General features: G+C 59.3%; 1 pseudogene; it reads left to right on the forward strand.

The window, feature by feature from the left end:
• Window positions 1–411: 411 nt before the first annotated feature.
• On the forward strand, window positions 412–5,182 carry LOC141027006 (uncharacterized; annotated as a pseudogene).
• Window positions 5,183–6,000: the final 818 nt, after the last annotated feature.

The raw sequence follows: 6,000 nt of genomic DNA on the forward strand, positions 1-6,000 counted from the left end.
TGTCTATGCCTCATCCCGCTTCCGGGCACCGGCGACATTCTACTCGCTCCCACCATGATAAGCCATCCCTTGGTATATGTCGCACCCAACCCCCGACATTTGGCGCCCACCGTGGGGCGAGGTGCACCGTCGTCCGGAGACCTGCTCTGGACGGGAACCTTGTTCCTTCCTGGTGAGCGCAGCCAGCCCAGCATGCCACACGGCATATGCGCCGACGCGCTGCACGGCGCGGAGGTCGCCTGCGCGGCGAGCTGCCTCGCCGATCTTGTTGGCGAGATTCACCTATCCGACGAGCCCGCATCTGACGCGGACACAGATGGCCTCGAGAGCCGCCTCGTCAGCCTCCTCGACCAGCTCCATGTCGTCAGCGAGCCTGCTGTGGACTTGGAGTCGGTTGGTTCTACCAACCCGATGCTTGTCGACTCTGACACGGCGTCACTCGACGCGTTCCCCACCAACGTGGTGGTCTACGATGAGCCGCTTCCTCGCGAGGACAGCGGCGGAAGCACCGTCACAGAGGTGCTTGTCATCAGCCATGGCGAGCGCTCGGGTGGGGACGGTGCTCAAGACCCGCTCGAGGCGGCGTTGCAAGACCTGACTGCGCCCATCCCAGAAGACGCCGACGCCGAGACGCTGGAAGCACGGCGCGTCCAGCTCGTCGAGAGTGCCAAGAAGCTAGCCAGCATGAGACACCTTTCGAAGGCTTACCAGCACGAGATGGACCGCGCCGTTGGCGGCACGCCGGCTCCTGGTGGGCCTAGCCGCATCGGGACGGTCCAGCAGCGCGGCGCGGCCATTGCCAGCATGTTCAGGGCAGATCGCCCTGTCTACGCCACGCCCGCGGAGAATATACGAGCTGCCCAGGCGGCAATGCAGATGAGCTGGACAAGCTCGAGGGCGACGAGCGTCGCCACATGACGGAGCGCGTCCAGCGGCTCATTGACGCGGCTGCCGAGCAGCAAGAGGCCGGCTGCCGTACTGAAGCGCCCAACCGGCGGAACGACGACCCGGCTCCTTGCCGAGATCAAGGCGCGACATCCCGGACGCCGACTGGTGGCGTTCGCGATAGAAGAGACAAGGAGCCGGCTGCCAGCCGCAGCCGGACTCGCGTCACCATCGAGCGCGACCAAGACGGCCGCCCAAGAGTAGTGGAACGACGGGACGAGTGTCCGCCTCCCCCTCCCCCCCCCCCCCCCCCGGCAGGGAGAGGCGCGCTTCCCCGCCGCCTGTTGTCCACCCCACACTCGGCGACCGCCTTGGCCGCCGGGAAGGAGTCAGAGAGAACGATGCCCGCCACTGGATCGACCGCCTCAACCGATCCCTAGCGTTAGAAGAAGAAGACGCATTGGGTCCGCCTTGTTTTGGCCCCCGCATCCGAGATGAGCCCTTCCCCAAAGGGTTCACGCTCCCAAGAGATACGCCCAAGTACACTGGCTCCGTGAAGCCGGAAGACTGGCTGGTCGACTACTCCACGGCCATCAGCATAGCATACGGCAACAAGCGAGTTGTCGTGAAGTATGTTCCGCTCATGCTCCAGGGCACAGCCCGGACATGGCTGAACAGCCCGAAGCCCCGCAGCATCAACAGCTGGGTAGATTTCACCGAAGCCTTCATTCGCAACTTCACCAACACGTACAAGCGGCCGCCCAAGCCTCGCCAGCTCTCCTTGTGCGTCCAAGGCCCCAACGAATCAACTCGCGACTACCTCACGCGTTGGGCCGAGCTGCGCAACTCTTGCGAGGGTGTCCACGAGGTGCAGGCCATCGAGTACTTCACTGCCGGGTGCCGAGAAGGCACCCTCCTCAAGCACCGTCTTCTCTGCGACGAGCCGGCGACCCTCGACGAACTGCTGATCATAGCAGACAAGTACGCCACGGCCGACTCCTCCATGAAGGCGGAGATCCAAGTTGACGCATCTGGCAAAGTAGCTCCTCAAGCTCCTCGAACTCCGGCTAGTGACACCAGTCGGCGTCAGCAATAGAATGACAACAAGTGCAAGGCCACGCAGCCGGCTTCCACAAGCCGGTAGGTGGCGACAGTTGAAGACCAGCAGCCGGAAGGGCAGCCTCCTCCCAAGCGTCAGAAGGGCGGCAAGCCCAACTGGTTGCCCGCCTTCTCATACGAGCAGACTCTCGATGCACCCTGCAAGTTTCACAGCGGCACGAAGCCATCCAACCACACCACTCGGAAATGCCATTGGCTCACCAGGATCGCCAAGGGCGATGGACTCCTGCCTCCTCCGCCTGTCGGCCCGCCGCCTCCTCCTCCCCAGCAGCCGGCGGCTCGGCCAGTCGGAGCAATACAAGATGAATATCCCGAAGAGCATGGAGCTTATGTCGTGTTCACCAGCGTGGCCAACGATAAGCACAGCAGACGACAGCGGCAGCAAGAAGTACATGCAGTAGCATCAGAGACCCCGAGTTCATGCATTGGTCTGAGAAACCTATCAGTTGGAGCAGAGCTGACCACCCAGAGGTGATGCCCTCTCCTGGTTCTTATGCCTTGGTCTTGGATGCCACATTTGCAACAGAGAGGCAGGCTGCTCGCTTCTCCCGAGTTCTGATAGATGGCGGCAGCAGCATCAACATCCTATACCGTGACACTATGGAGAAGTTGGGAATCAAGCAGAAACAGCTTCAGCCCAGTCGGGCTGTATTCCATGGCATAGTCCCTGGCCTTTTCTGCTCACCAATCGGCAAGATCCAGATAGATGTCCTCTTCGGAGACAAAGATCACTTCCGCCGACACTACTGGAATCCACTTATTTGCCGTCTGCCACCTCTTTGCCGTCTGCTGGCTGACGGCAAAGGTCTTTGCCGTCAGCCACAAGAAAACAGACGGCAAAGATGTGGCTGATGGCAAACAAAGTCTTTGCCATCAGCCAGTTCTTTGCCGTCCGCTGACTGACGGCAAAGAATCTTTGCCGTCCGCTAGCAGACGGCAAAGAGGTGGGTGGGTGCAGTTATTGTTTAACCAACTCAAGCCCACCGGCCCCACCTATTTGCCGTCCGCAAGCGGACGGCAAAGAAACTTTGCCGACCGTTGGCAGACGACAAAGAGGCGGCTACGTTAACGGCCGTCCCGCCCCGTCTCTTCTCCCCACTCTGTCATTCGTCCCCACCACACCCGCGCCGCCGCCGCCGACCCCGCCCACACCAGCCCGTGCCGCCGCCCCGCCGGCCGCCCCGCCGCCCCACACCACTCCCCTGTGGCGCCCCGACCTCCACCGCATCGCACCCTCGCCGCCTCTTCCGCATCGCCCCGCCCACACCAGCCCGTGCCGCCGCCGACCCCGTCCGGCGTAGCCGGCCTCCCCGCCGCCCCGCACCCCTCCCCAACCTCCATCGCGGCCCCGCCACTCCTTCCACGTCGGCCAACCGCGCCGCGGCCGTCCAGTCCCCGTACCGTCGCGCCCGTCCCCGCCCCCGACCCCCGACCAACCGCCGCTGCCGCTGCAGCCGCGGGTCGACCGCCCCCCGAGGAGCGCCGCCCATCGCTGCCCCTCCCCTCCCCATCGCTGCGCCGCCTCGCTGCCGCCCCGTCGCCGCCCCCTCCCCGACCCGTCGCCGCCCCCCACGGTGAGCCCCTGCCATTTCTTTTCTGTTTTTTTGTTTTTCTTTTCTGTTTAGATAAGGTTTTTTAGTTTAAGTTTTTTCAGTTTAGAATTAATTAGTTTAGGTTATTTAGTTTAATTAGTTTAGGTTTAATTAGTTTAAATAGTTTAGTTTTAATTAGTTTAGGTTTTTAGTTTAGGTTTAGGTTAAGTAGAAGGGGGAAGAAGAAGAAGAAGAAGAAGAAGAGGAGGAGGAGGAGGAGGAGAAAGAAGAAGAAGAAGAAGAAGAAGAAGAAGAAGAAGAAGAAGAAGACGGGGGATAAGAAGAAGTAGAAGAATGAGAAGAAGTAGAAGTAGTAGAAGAATGAGAAGACCCCCTGACCCCCTGACCCCCCAACCCCGACACCACACCCCGACACCCGACCCCGACTCCACCCCGACACCCGACCCCCTGACCCCGACACGACACCCCGACCCCCCCGACCCCGAAACAGCACCCCGACCCCGACACGGCACCCCGACACCGACACGACACCCCGACCCCCGACACGACACCCCCGAGACCCCGACCCCGAGACCCCGACCCCGACACCCCGACCCCGAGCCTGACCCGACACCCCGACCCCGACACCGACACGGCACCCCGACCCCGACCCGACACCCCGACCCCAAGACCCCGACCCCGACACGACACCCCGACCCCCGACACCTCCCGAAAAGGTGTTCTTTGGCCTTCCAGAAGCCGACGGGGTCATATATTTGTGAATTATTAGTTAGGTCATATATCTTTCGATTTTTTTATGAAAAACATCGTATATAATTGTGTTGATCGGGTAGTTTTAAATGTGCAGTTGTTTCATCGCTGCGAGGTTTGGTGTTCGACGACCTCGCCGTGCGTTTGACGAGCTCTGCCCCTTCGTTCGTGGGTGAGCACAAATGACATGTCCTCCTCCCCCATTAATTATTTGATCTATTCCGATGAAACTTGATAGCTAGCTATATATGTGTCTTGAATCATCAGTATGCGTAACCAATATGTGTCTCCCGTTCGAAAGCGTCATAGCTAGCTGTTTACCGTAGCCTACTTTGCCGGAGCCTTTTGCCGTCCGCGGCTGACGGCAAAGGCCTTTGCCGTCCGCCGGTCGTGCCTTTGCCGTCCGCCGTGGCAGACGGCAAAATAGCTGTTTCCTGTAGTGCGAGAGCCAGTCTGGTTTGAGGTGGTGGACCTTGAGAGCCCCTATCATGCGCTACTTGGCCAGCCTGCTCTGGCCAAGTTCATGGCGGTCCCCCACTATGCCTACCTCAAGATGAAGATGCCAAGCACCAAGGGAATCCTAACAATAGTCGGAGACTACAAGAAGTCGTCCGCCTGTGTGGCAGACAGCAGCCGGCTAGCCGAGTCCCTTGTGATTGTAGCAGAGAAGCGGCTCCTTGACCGGGTTGTGGCAATGGCAGGCAAGCAGACGGAAATGTCGCCAAACCCCAAGGAGTCGGAAGCTGAGGGCTCGTTCAAACCGGCAAAAGAAACAAAGAAGATACCCTTGGACCCGGAGCACCCGGAGAGGCACGCTGTCATAGGTCAAACCTTGACAGCAAATAGGAAGGCGAGCTCGTCGATTTCCTCCGTGAGAATCGAGACATCTTTGCATGGTCTCCTAAGGACATGCCGGGTGTTCCGATGGATTTCGCCGAGCACAAGCTACATGTCCGGCCTGATGCCAAGCCAGTCAGGCAGCCCTTGCGCTGCCTGTCAGAAGAGAAGAGAAGAGTCGTTGGAGAAGAGATAGCCCGGCTTCTAGCAGCCGGCTTCATCATGGAAGTGTTCTTCCCAGAATGGTTAGCCAAACCAGTCCTTGTACTGAAGAAGAATAAGCAGTGGCGCATGTGTATCGATTATACCAGCCTCAACAAAGCTTGCCCCAAAGATCCCTTTGCTTTGCCAAGAATAGACCAAGTGATAGACTCCACAGCCGGATGCGAGCTGTTGAGTTTTTTGGATGCATACTCAGGGTATCATCAGATCAAGCTGAACCCGGCCGACAGGTTGAAGACCGCCTTCATCACACCATTCGGAGCCTTCTGCTACCTGACCATGACGTTCGGCTTGAGGAATGTCGGCGCCACGTTTCAGCGTTGCATGCAGAAGTGTCTCCTCAAGCAACTCGGCAGAAACGTCCACGTCTATGTGGATGACATTGTGGTGAAGACGGAGAAGCGTGGCACGCTGCTAGAAGACCTCAAGGAAACCTTTGAAAACTTGCGCCGCTTTCAGATCAAGCTCAATCCGGAGAAATGCGTCTTTGGAGTACCAGCCGGCCAGCTTCTTGGCTTCCTGGTCTCAGAGCGCGGCATAGAGTGCAACCCTGTGAAGATCAAGGCCATCGAGAGGATGGAAGTACCCACCCGACTGCTGGACGTGCAAAAATTCACTGGCTGCTTGGCATCCA

Source organism: Aegilops tauschii, chromosome 7, assembly GCF_002575655.3.
Source record: "Aegilops tauschii subsp. strangulata cultivar AL8/78 chromosome 7, Aet v6.0, whole genome shotgun sequence".
NCBI classification, from domain to species: domain Eukaryota; kingdom Viridiplantae; phylum Streptophyta; class Magnoliopsida; order Poales; family Poaceae; genus Aegilops; species Aegilops tauschii.